Below are 11,503 nucleotides of genomic sequence, written 5' to 3' on the forward strand. Positions count from 1 at the left end.
GCACATCTGCATGAAGTACAGAATTAATTGTAGGGAATTGAAAGAAGAGGATATTTTACGAATGAATATAAACGCACATCTGAAGTACAGAATATGTAAAAGCTGTTTTGATGCAGCCAAAGGAGCGCTCATCATTTCAAAACTTGACTGAGGATAAATGCATCAAAAAAATTTTGATGGAAATGAGCGGTGATAAATGTTCGCTCATCAATACGAGTAGGCTTGCACAAATTCTGCTCGCAAAATGGCTTATTCTGCCTGCCGGCAGTGCTCGTAAAAATCGCTTATTCTGCTCGAAAACATTTTCAGCCCTTCGGGCCTTATTATTTTCGCAAATATAGAAGGGAGCCTGGGCCTAATCCCTTTAAAAAACTATATACTCATTAATATGCATAGCAAAATTGTATTTCATCTCAATTTAGGTCAAATAATCAAATCAAACACAAGGTGTTTTCCATTTGTTTTTCATTTAGTTTTAGATTTTTCTTACAACTGTTATGCATATCATTACTGATGCTCGCCTCAAAAATCGCTTATTCTGCTTCAAATTCTGCCGGCAGAATTTATCCAAGCCTAATTACGAGCATAAAAAATTAACAAAATGGTATATTACTGTTTGCCGGTCAGTGTTCATGATGTAAAACTTAAAAAAGTGTTGGATCTGGCCTAAAAAAGTATAAAAACTAAATTTTCGGCAACGTTATGTTTGCCTTCATCAGAGTAAAATGACGAGGTAAATAATTAAAAGAGCTTTTTTAAGGCATAATACCTTTTTAGCAACCGACAGAAACGTTTATTCTAAAATCATGGCATTCCACGTATAATACCATAGATCCAACACTTTTTAAAGTTTTTAAAAATTGTATATTCTATTAGTCTTAAGTGCCAGCTGCTTTTCAATAGTTTGTGTGGAATTATGTACTTTATTCACTTTTGCATGAAATGTTTATTTTCCAAGTTCCTTTTCATTTTTAAGTTAACAAAAATGGATGTTCCCACAAAAGAAAAGAAGCCTTATTCATCAGTAAACCTTAATTCTCCCCTTTGAAGTCTTGAGAAAATTAAGTTATTTATAAGTTGATAATGTAAATTGATCACCGTACAGGGTTATAAAAGCTAACTTTTCGAGCGTTAGCTCTTCATAAGAGCGAATCGAGGAAGTATGGGGTGTGTGTAGTTTTTATAGTGGAGTAGGAGCTACGCTATTGGAGGTAACGTGGCAACGTGGCAAATAGGAATACATTAGTTAAATGAAAAGCGTTCGTTAATACCTTGGGGATTAAGGGTGCCGATTTGGAAGATGAATTTTTGCTCCAGATTCTTGTGGCTTTCCGTCGTACCTAGATGTAGGGAAAGGCCGCAGATAGCCATGTGTTGTTTGGAGTGGTTAGGGAGATTAAAATGACGAGCGACTGGCTTAGATGCATCCTTGTCATTCTTCTCAACATCGCGAAGGTGTTCGCGGAATCGGTCGCCTAGTCGTCTCCCTCTCTCGCCAATGTATAATCTATTCCATAACGTACAGGTTGTGCAATAAAAGACATTTGCGGAGGTACGTGTAAAACGATCGGTGATCTTAACAGATCGCTTAGTTATTTATAAGCCTTGATTAATTTATGTGCCATTCGCCCCCGGGTTTTAGTATTACTATTACAATATTTTATTTTATTTTCCCTTATTAATTTTAAAAACTTTCAGAGCCAGGTGGTACTCATATATTTTCTAGAATTTTATTACCCTTTGCTTTCTGCAAAGCTAAATTCAATGAAAAAAGTGCCATTAGCAGTGACAAAATCACCTTGTGTAATTGGTCTTCGATTTGCAGTGCCTTACGTGCATTAACCTCAAAAACCCAAACAGCCTATTTTTATGGTAAAAACGGAGGAAAGGTAAAGAGAGCACTTCATGGTATATAATGAAAAATTTGCCTTGGGATGTGGTAATGTTAGAATTAAATGAAACGCTTACAAATGGATCAAGTAGTAGTTTGAAGAGGCCACCAAATTAAAGATATTTAATTATAAGGCTGTGCAAACTACATCGTAGTAAGTGCAATGCTAGAAATAGTCATCTTATTGGCTTTATTCGTGGTAAATAAGCTGTCAATCGGCGCATTTTTTGTTGACCCTCCACTGAGTTTCCTCCTCATTTTTGATTGACACCTTATCGTCAATTTAAATGCAGTTTCATCAATACAGATCTATTCGAATGTGACTGCCATTCACTGAAATCATAAGTAGTAGCTGAGAGTTTTCAACAAAATTGTTGGAAATTATCTGAAACGCAAAATGGAAAACTCCTCTCATCTCTTATATCATGTAGACTGTCCAACCGGTTCCCTTACGGCAATAGCTGTTGTCCTTTCAGCCATTAGTCTTTTGGGACTTGGGGAAATTTCCTTGTGATAATAACATTCATCAAGCGAGAAAACTTAAAGACGAGTTCTAACTACTACTTCATGAACATGGTCGTTTCTGATTTGGTGTGCGTTCTTCTCAACTGGCCCCTCTTTGCTACTGAAGGTATGCTGCAGGCTGGTGGAAGTCTTATTACGGGCGCTGTTGCCGCTTCGTTCTTTTGCAAGCTAGGAATTTATTCACGATCACTGTCATATTCGGTGTCTATAATCAGCTTAGTTCTAATCGCTGTGGACAGATTTATTGCGACAAGGTTTCCACTAAAATCGTTAACGATAACTGGAAAGATTCGAACAATTTTCATGCTTGTAAGTTGGGGTATACCAGCGTTTGGTCTCATTCCGTACTTGCTTTACTCTAGAGTAATTCAATCAGAGGAACATACTTTTTGCAGAAACATGATGAGTCAATTACCGCTGCAAACCTACTACTCCGTAGGTTTTGTTTTGTTCTACTGCATCCCTTTCATTTCTATAGTCGTCCTCTACTCGCTAATTATGAAACAGCTAAGAGAAAGAAGGAAGCTATATAAGGGGGATCGAATTCAATCCAGAGCAAAGAGAGACAAGGAAAACCAACACATGATGAAAGTCTTCGGATCAATCGTCCTTGGATTTTTCACTTGTTGGACACCTCTTAACGTCTACATGTTTTTAAAATCACTTCACCCCTCTGTGTTTACGAAAGATAAATGTCTTTCATTAAATCTGGTGGGCGTGCTGTACTACATTTTCCCACTGATAAGTACAGCTATCAATCCATTTATCCTAATCGCTTTTAGTTCTGGTTATCGCGTCTCGTTCAAGAGGGACCAAAACAGTCGGCGATTTGCAGTGGCGGCAGTTTAGCCGCAGTAACTTCGCAAAGCGGTAGCTTTCGGTCAAGAAAATTTGTTAACGGAAGCACGAGTTACAACTCGGTAGTTTCGAAAATTTGTTGAACAGAGTTTCTCATAAGCCTTCCTAAGCGCATCTAACAATTTAAGTGGTATGATTTCACTCTAGCTAAAAGGGAGTAACAGGGAAAGCCACGCCTGCCCAAATCAGTAGCTAGGGATTAGCAAAAGCTAACAACATTGAACGTAAGGCTTTTTCTTTATATGCACTGACGAAATTATGTATGTGTTATGTAGTCTTCCTACGAGTCTTTTGAATTAATCTTAAATAGACTAGGTTACCTAACAATAAAGGAGAAATGGAAATAAACCATTAAAATTGGTTTCCAATATTAATAAGTACAGCAGTCAAAACTGAAAAGCTTTGCCATTGTATGCGATTTTAAAACTGTTTAAACTGAGCCGCTGTCTGATCTTTGCGGGCATTTTTTAGTTGATCCACAGAATAGATGCCCTGTAACATTATGCTCCCTTTCGCAGACCGTTCTTAATCAAGTTGGTCTGATATAACAAGTCGACAGTATGGTTGGCCGTAATAATACGGAAGCCTTTCCATGATTGTATTTGGATAGCCGCGTGCTCTCAGGCGTTGTTTGAATTTCTCAAGGCTCTCTTCAAATGTTGTTTTCGAAGAGTCTGTTCTTAGCAGTCTAATATGCCACGTTCGATATGTCAAGCTTCATAGATGGCTTTTTGGTTGAATTTGAATGTTGTTTTGTTTAGGAAATTTGACCATAAAACCCTGTAGTCATGCCTGAATATTGGCCTATTGCTTCACCTTTAATAAGGCCAGGGGGTAGGGAGGTGGCGCTTTGTTACTTAAATAAGAATTTATCGATGTCCGGGAACTTGCGAAGAGTTGAATGAATATGTTTTGTTGAATGAAAAGGCCGTTGGCAAAACCAGGATGGGACCGGATACGAATTGTCGTCAATAAGCGAATTGACTGCGTACGCAACGGTCTTCTTCAAACATGAAAACTGACGACAATTCCGTACTTTACCCCAGTCCCTGACAATTGCACAATAGCCTGATTTAGCAACAGAAAGGGAACGTCAGTTGACGAAAGGAGAGCCCGCAGAATAGTTGGGATTCTACTCTAATATGACCTAATATGGATATTTTTCTGCGCGTGCCATCGTCCACTGATATTCCCGTTCTGGAATAGTCGTCAGTTTTCATGTTTGAAGAAGACCGTTGCGTACGCAGTCAATTCGCTTATTGACGACAATTCGTCACATCGTATCTTCCATAATTCCGCTTTGTAATCTGTAATCATCTCTGGAAAAAACATTTCGACGAGTCTCAATAAATGAGGAGACGACTACACAAGAGAGAAAAGCACAGAATTCGACTTCTCCTCTCTTCAGCACGTTGTCTGGTGACTGTCTACTTTGCCGGGATTTTGTTATTGATCCGGTCCGAGTTTTGTCAATCCGATCCGATCCGATCCGATCCGGTCCGGTCCGATCAACCTTTTGCCAACGGCCGAATGGGGCATTCCTTCCGTAAAACGTAACTTTGGACGTTGAAGTTGAATAAATATTCTCCTTGCACAAAAATAGCCCGTTTTGAAGTTAAATAAATATATGTGTTGAATAAACGAAGCCCGAGTTGAAGTTGAATGAATGTAGTTGTTGAATGAAAACATCCTGTGATGAAGTTGAATGAAAATAGTCGTTAAATGAAATATCATGTGTTGAAGGTCAATCAATATAGATTGTTGCATACAAATATACATTGTTGAATTTTGCAACAAAGGGCCAACCAAACTACGGGGGATTTCTGAGACTATAGGGCGCCAACGTTGTATCGCAAATTGATCTAGTAAATAATTTCTTGTCCTTCCTTTGTAAGTTACTACATTCCCCTAGTGTATTTGTTAACGTATTTGTTAAAACTGTTTGATTTCTTATGGTATGCAGGGAAGATTCGTGATGTTGAGCATTCAAACTCATATTAGGAATAAGGTATGAGGTACCACTGCATGTTTCGATCACATTTGAATTGATCATTTATTCTTTGTCTTCATTTGCAATGTTGATGGCTACACAGCATTAAACGAACTACAAATCGAGAAAAATTTGAACGAACGAAGATGAAAACAACTGTCCATTTTGTGTGGAGCTAGGAAAGTGTTTTGACTGAGATATCAGATGAGTTCAGGAAACCGTAACAACTTCAAGACAGGCAAATAGGACCAAATAGCTGTGGATGTTTTCTAAGAGTCTGTATACAAGCTGTACAAACGGAAGGAGCACACTAGTTCAGAGTAGTTCAAAACACCTCGAGAAATGCAAATAGCACGTTTGGACTTCCTAAAACTATATATCATAATGGAATCAATTTGTTAAGGAAAAATAGAATAGTTTTGTCGTATCGTATTACCTTACTTACTCGACCCGTTTGTCCTATCAGTTCAACCTCCGAGGAAGCCCTGGCCAAGGTCAAAGGAAGTGGAAAACTTCCAAAAAAGCAAAGCTATTTTAATATTTCAAGGAAAAAGATAATATCACAAAAAGGCGGCATGCATTGACCTTTTATTGTTTTTTATCACTCATTGCTATAACAATAATTATTATCCAACTGTACTAGTTATTGTACAGAAAACGCACGGAACGAGAACAAATATTCCGCGATATTGTGCAGTTAGTTATTGTACACTTGGTTATTGTACAGTAGAGAACCAGTTTGACTAGTTTACATTCTGACGTTGCTCTACGATCTGTCACGCCACAGGCGCCCCAAGCTCAGTGTGAGCATGGCCGACAAAAATATAAGGATTTGTATGGGAAGCCCAATAAAAAGCTTAAGGAGATAATTATATGAAAAAGATTCTCAATTAAAAAGCAGAGCTTTATTGCCAACGTGGAGAGCTTCCTTCCTGTGTGGTTATACCGTCGATTATGAACCCTAAAAAACGCTCAATTTAACGTTCATTCAATAAAAAGAATAAAAGTGACTCACCTCTGGTGTATTCTTGTGCGTTTTGGAGCTTATTTTACCGTTTCAGGCATTCCGTGAAATCCCTGTCTTTATAAATAATAAATTTACAACTGGTTTGTCTATTTTTATGATATGTAAATAAACATTTTAGAGGCAGACTGATTTATAAATGATTGAAGTTGTGTAATTCATTATTTGTATACAATTCGTTTCGTGATTAAAATTATTTATAAATCAGGACGTGCCTAAAATAATTATTTACATACTAGTATCATCCGACAGGTTTTGCGTCTTATTTATAAATAAATTTTCTGGAAGTTTTAATTATTTCCAAATAAGGGGAAAATGTTACAAATTTGTTCTAAATATTTTTTTACAAACGACACCCCATAGGGTTTCTTTGTTCAAACAAAGAATTTCATGGTAAAATCGGAGAAAAAGCCTAATACTTCATGTTATCATCAGACGCAATCAACAGTACTATGAGCTTGATTATTTGAGGTGACAATAAAAGATGCCGCTAATATCACTGTAATATGAGGAAAATGTCTAGTTTTCCAGCACCAACTACTCAATTATCATTTTGTGAGAAGTGTGCCAGTAAACCATTGTTCGGCGCTTCCGTAAGCAATGTCGAATTTCTCTGTCAAGCTCGGCTGATTCTCCGAATATGGCAGCACTAAAGTTCTATTCGGTTCTATTTGAAACTTGCTGCTTCCGAACTTACCACAGCTACAAACGTTTTCAAATAGGTGGAAGTGGAACGATGCATTTTTTCTAGAATGTTCGGGAATGTGAAAAACACTATTGCCAAATCCCGTAGGAAGTACGACTATAATGTCTTCTTTCCGACAAATCATTCTTCAGTTGCATTCTCTCTGCCCTTCCTTGAAAAAAAAAACTCTGAAGTTGAAGCAACAGCAGCTGTAAACGTACCCTAACATCATTCCAGGTCAAGTCCTTCTCGGAGGCCATAATTTGATCAGTTGTTAATCGACTTTTTTGCAATTCTGTAAACCAATCGGAGAGAGGCTCCAAGAGCTCTATTGTTTTTCGGTCAATCAGAGTAGAGTGCAGAATCTGGACTACCGGCAGACGACTCGAGCTGACCCGTTAAGGACGGTGCCTACTATTGTTATTGCGCATACGTTCTGCGAATCTCGAGATACTCGGATTTCTTATTAATACGGGGATATTTTTTGCGCGGTTCAAAACTATGCGGAGAAAACAGAACTTAGCCAGTTCTCTTGGTATCCAAATAGAAAATTGGGGGTAACCATGCATTTTTCAGAGATAATTAAGCTTCAATTTGGAAAAGAACGCCTTTCATTGCTTTGTATTTTAGAGCTTTTTACAAATATTGTTGATTAATTATCTTCGAAAAATGCGTGGTTACCCCAAATTTTCTTTTTGGATTTCAATAATATATTCAGTAAACCGCGCAAAAATACCTTTGAATTAGTAGGTACCGTCCTTAAGAAATTGTATCAGGCGTACCTTTTCCGCCCTGTCTAAAGAAAAGTACTCCTGATCGCAGGTTAACACCAAAGAGGCCACGGCTTCGACCGTTGATAACAAACTGAACCTTACCGGGGTGGCAAACCGTAGTTTTGTCAACTGCAAATTTCTTTATTCCCCTGGGTCCCGACATGACTGTATTGACTCAAGCTTTCAAGGAATCAACATTCAAATAAACTTTTTTCTCGTAGAATATTGTGCTGCGAATATTTTAAGGCTGGACTTACTGAAGCCAGTGAAATTTAATTATTAGCATCTGAGAGAAAACGGTCGCGTCGGGAGACCCTGGGGTATAAAAAAATATTGCGGTTGACAAAATAGGGGAACAAATTGAATTTGCATAATTTATGTTAATTCCTTGAAGGCTGGATAACTCCAGTTAAAGCCGGGACACATTAGGCGATAAGCCGCTGCGACACGTCGCGGGGACAAGTCGCCGCAACAAATCGCCTTATGCGACTTATCACAGCGACAAAATTAGCGAAAGCAGCGTTGTCGCATCGTGTGTACACTTCCGGCAACAAGTCGCTGCCACAAAATTCAAATGAACCAATGAGAGAGCGTCATATGGTCAGCCATATTGAATTAGAAAACTAGTTCACATTCCCCCTCATACGAGATGACTGCGTGTGCTCCGAACAGGCGTCGTGTCGCAGCGACTTGCTTTGCAAGTAGTACGCATGGAGCAACTTGTCGCAGAGACATGTCCGCTGCGACTTGTCGCCTGGTGTGTCCCGGCCTTTACGATCGCGATGAGCCTACTACGTACAAGTGCTATAACTAATAAAAGCGGCATGAATGCGCAAAAGTTTTTTTCACTACGGCTTTCATTCTGGCATCTTTCAACACTTTCCGGCTTCACGACTGTGGTTTTGAAGTTTGTCAACACGAATGGGGCGTGACGAATGGGGCGTGACTGTGATTGGACGACACGACTGAGTTTTAATATGACTCCTGAGTCCAAACCATTTCCTCTTTTAAACTAATGTTACCAATTCTAACTTGTATCACTCCGTTCGACCAGCCTCTTGCTTTCACCGACCGATTATCCGACCCCAGACTGTCGAGGATGATGAACTAATTGCGTAAACTTCAAAGTGCCCTGTTGTAAAAAAAATCACCTCTTGTTTTCTTCAGATTTTGAAAGTGTGTTTTGCCCAACTCCTGACTGGCAAAATTTTGAGCTTTGATTTTCAGGCCGTTTACTGAGTGTATGTTTTGGATTTCACGGTCCGCCATTACTCACGTTCAAAACTGACCGATTGGACCTCAGAGGATTGGATCCAGGGAAAAGTGACGTCAAAGGCTCACTAGCTTAAAATGTAGCTTATTATATATGCAAATCGCAAGTTTAAAAGTCTGGAAGCCCAAAACTCCTGTGCTGCTTCTTAATTCTGCGGCGCACACACGCATTGCACTAGTGAGCCTTTGACGTCATTTTCTCCTCGACCAGCTCTTTCAAGATCTTTACGACCACTAAATAAAAAAATTCCAGTTAAATTAAACAGGTGTCGTTTTGAAAGCAAGGCTTAAAACTTTGGTCGCTTAGAGTTTATTTAACAGTTTTGAAATCCAAAGAAAAATAAGAAATGATTTTGTGGTCACAGGGGCACTTTAAATTCCACTTTAAAGGCTCATTTACACTAGCAAGTTTTCCTTGAAAAGTTTGCTTGGTAGTGTAAATGGAAAATATGACAAGATTTCCTTGACACGTGCACTTGACAAGTAATTTACACTAGCAAATATCGTCCTTGACACGTTTTTCCTTGACAAGTGTCCTTGCTCAAAAACTAGCATGCTAGTTTTGAACAAGGACACTTGTCAAGGAAAAACTTGTCATATTTTTCCATTTACACTGCCAAGGAAAACTTGTCAAGGAAAACTTGCTAGTGTAAAAAATGAGGCTTAAAGGTGGAGCAGGGTGGGGGTAGAACAGTTTTGAAATCCAAAGTAAAATAAGAATCAATTTTTTGGTCACAGAGGCACTTTAAATTCCTTTCGAGTGATAAATAAGTGTTCAGTAGACGTTGTTTCGAAGCCCGCAGAGCAAACTGGAGGAAATTCAATTACTCGCTGTCCTCGGTTTTGTCTGTTGGAATGCAACTTGCCCGTAGACTTGGAATCTATTCCAGTCCTCATATCACCAATGGTTTTATAAACGGTAACGGAAACTGACTTGTTTCCCCCAATGAAAACAGGACAACACTCTATTTCCGGAAGTTCTTGAACCCATAAGTTCTCGTAAACACTCCGATATATCCCTAAAGAGTTGCACCTTTTAAAGGGCAACTGAAGCAAAAAAATAAGCATTTTTATTCAAACAATAATGTTTTCAACTTTTTTTCTGGCATATCCGACGTTTGTCCACCAAAAAAAATGTCTTTATTCCGATTTTGGGCCATCAGAATTGCGGCTCAGAATGGAGGAGTCAGCGGTCATTCTTGCAGCTTATGACGTATGATAAGGGAAGACATTCAAGAACGCTCCAGGCATATAAAAAGCAGTGTTTAGGGACCGAACTGTGTTTTGTCGTGAATATTGAGTCCGCGAAGAAGAAAACAGCAAAGCAACCGAAGAAAATATCCACACATTAGCAGCACTTGTGTTTACCGTTGTTTCTCTTGATTTACGAAATCTCACGTCACAACAGTGCTGCTGTTTAGTCTTTGAGAGTCCGCACTTGATAAGGGCCGAAAAGGCGGTATAAAGCCCTAATTCGGTAAAAGCAATTTCTCTCGGCAAAAAACAGCTGATAACGCCTCCGATCAAAAAAATAACAATCTTTATTATCCATCAAACTTAACTTTACTTATGTTAAGTTTTGCACAAAAACCCACATAATCTCCGTGTTGGAAAAAAAATTGCCGATTTTGGGTCCTTCAGTTTTCCTTTAAACATCAATAGTTGCATAGGTCGGTGTGTTTTCCGAACAAGTCCTGTTGCTAGGGTGACATGGCACTTGCGCGTGTTGTGCTATACTTTGAAACAATACTTGTTTTTATCATTCAAGGAAGTTTTTTTGAACCCCCGATACGATTCTCTTTAAATCTAAAATGTTAAAAAAAAAGATTTTTTTCTCTTTTCTATGCGGACTTTTAGGCGAGTTTTCTGTTAGTGTTTGCACGTGTGAAAAAGGAAATTTTTTGTGAAATTATTTTGTTCTGCTTGTAAAATGGTAAGTTATGCTTTGCTATTCAGCCAAATTTCCGAAATTTTCGGTTTGCAATCACAATGGAACGATCCTCTGAAACTGGTCCACTTTGATCGGTGTGACCAGTCGGACCAAAATATCCGGTTTTTATTGGAAGGAATTATTGTTTTCTTTGTCTCAGGGTTCAAAACACGATCACGTGAAACTCTCTGACTGGCGCGAAACTTCCACGAACGTGCTCATTGTGGTTTGGGTCGGAATAGCCCCTTTTCGGTAGTTTAAAATTCAGTCCTAAACAAAAGTCATAATCTCGGTGGCGTGTTTATGGACCTCGACTTGGTCTCGGTCTCGTAAACACGGAAAAGAAAGAACGAGGCCAATATCCAGCCATCTTGACAGAACAAGCTTGGTCAATAAAGGATTTTATATATGGGATTAAAACACCAAACAAAAGTTATCTTTGATCTTGCGGGACCAAGCGAGAAAATCCCGAGCGTGCAGTATAGGCTCCATCGTGTCCCTCTTGGGTATCCATCCCAAAAGCGCGGGACTTGCTTCATCTTGCCCGCTCAGGGA

The 11,503-nt window shown here is 38.9% G+C and overlaps 1 pseudogene; it reads left to right on the forward strand.

The window, feature by feature from the left end:
- Positions 1–2,230: 2,230 nt before the first annotated feature.
- Positions 2,231–3,599, forward strand: LOC138041233 (neuropeptides capa receptor-like; annotated as a pseudogene).
- The last annotated feature ends 7,904 nt before the right edge of the window (positions 3,600–11,503 follow it).

Source organism: Montipora capricornis, chromosome 3 (genome assembly GCF_036669925.1).
Source record: "Montipora capricornis isolate CH-2021 chromosome 3, ASM3666992v2, whole genome shotgun sequence".
NCBI lineage: Eukaryota > Metazoa > Cnidaria > Anthozoa > Scleractinia > Acroporidae > Montipora > Montipora capricornis.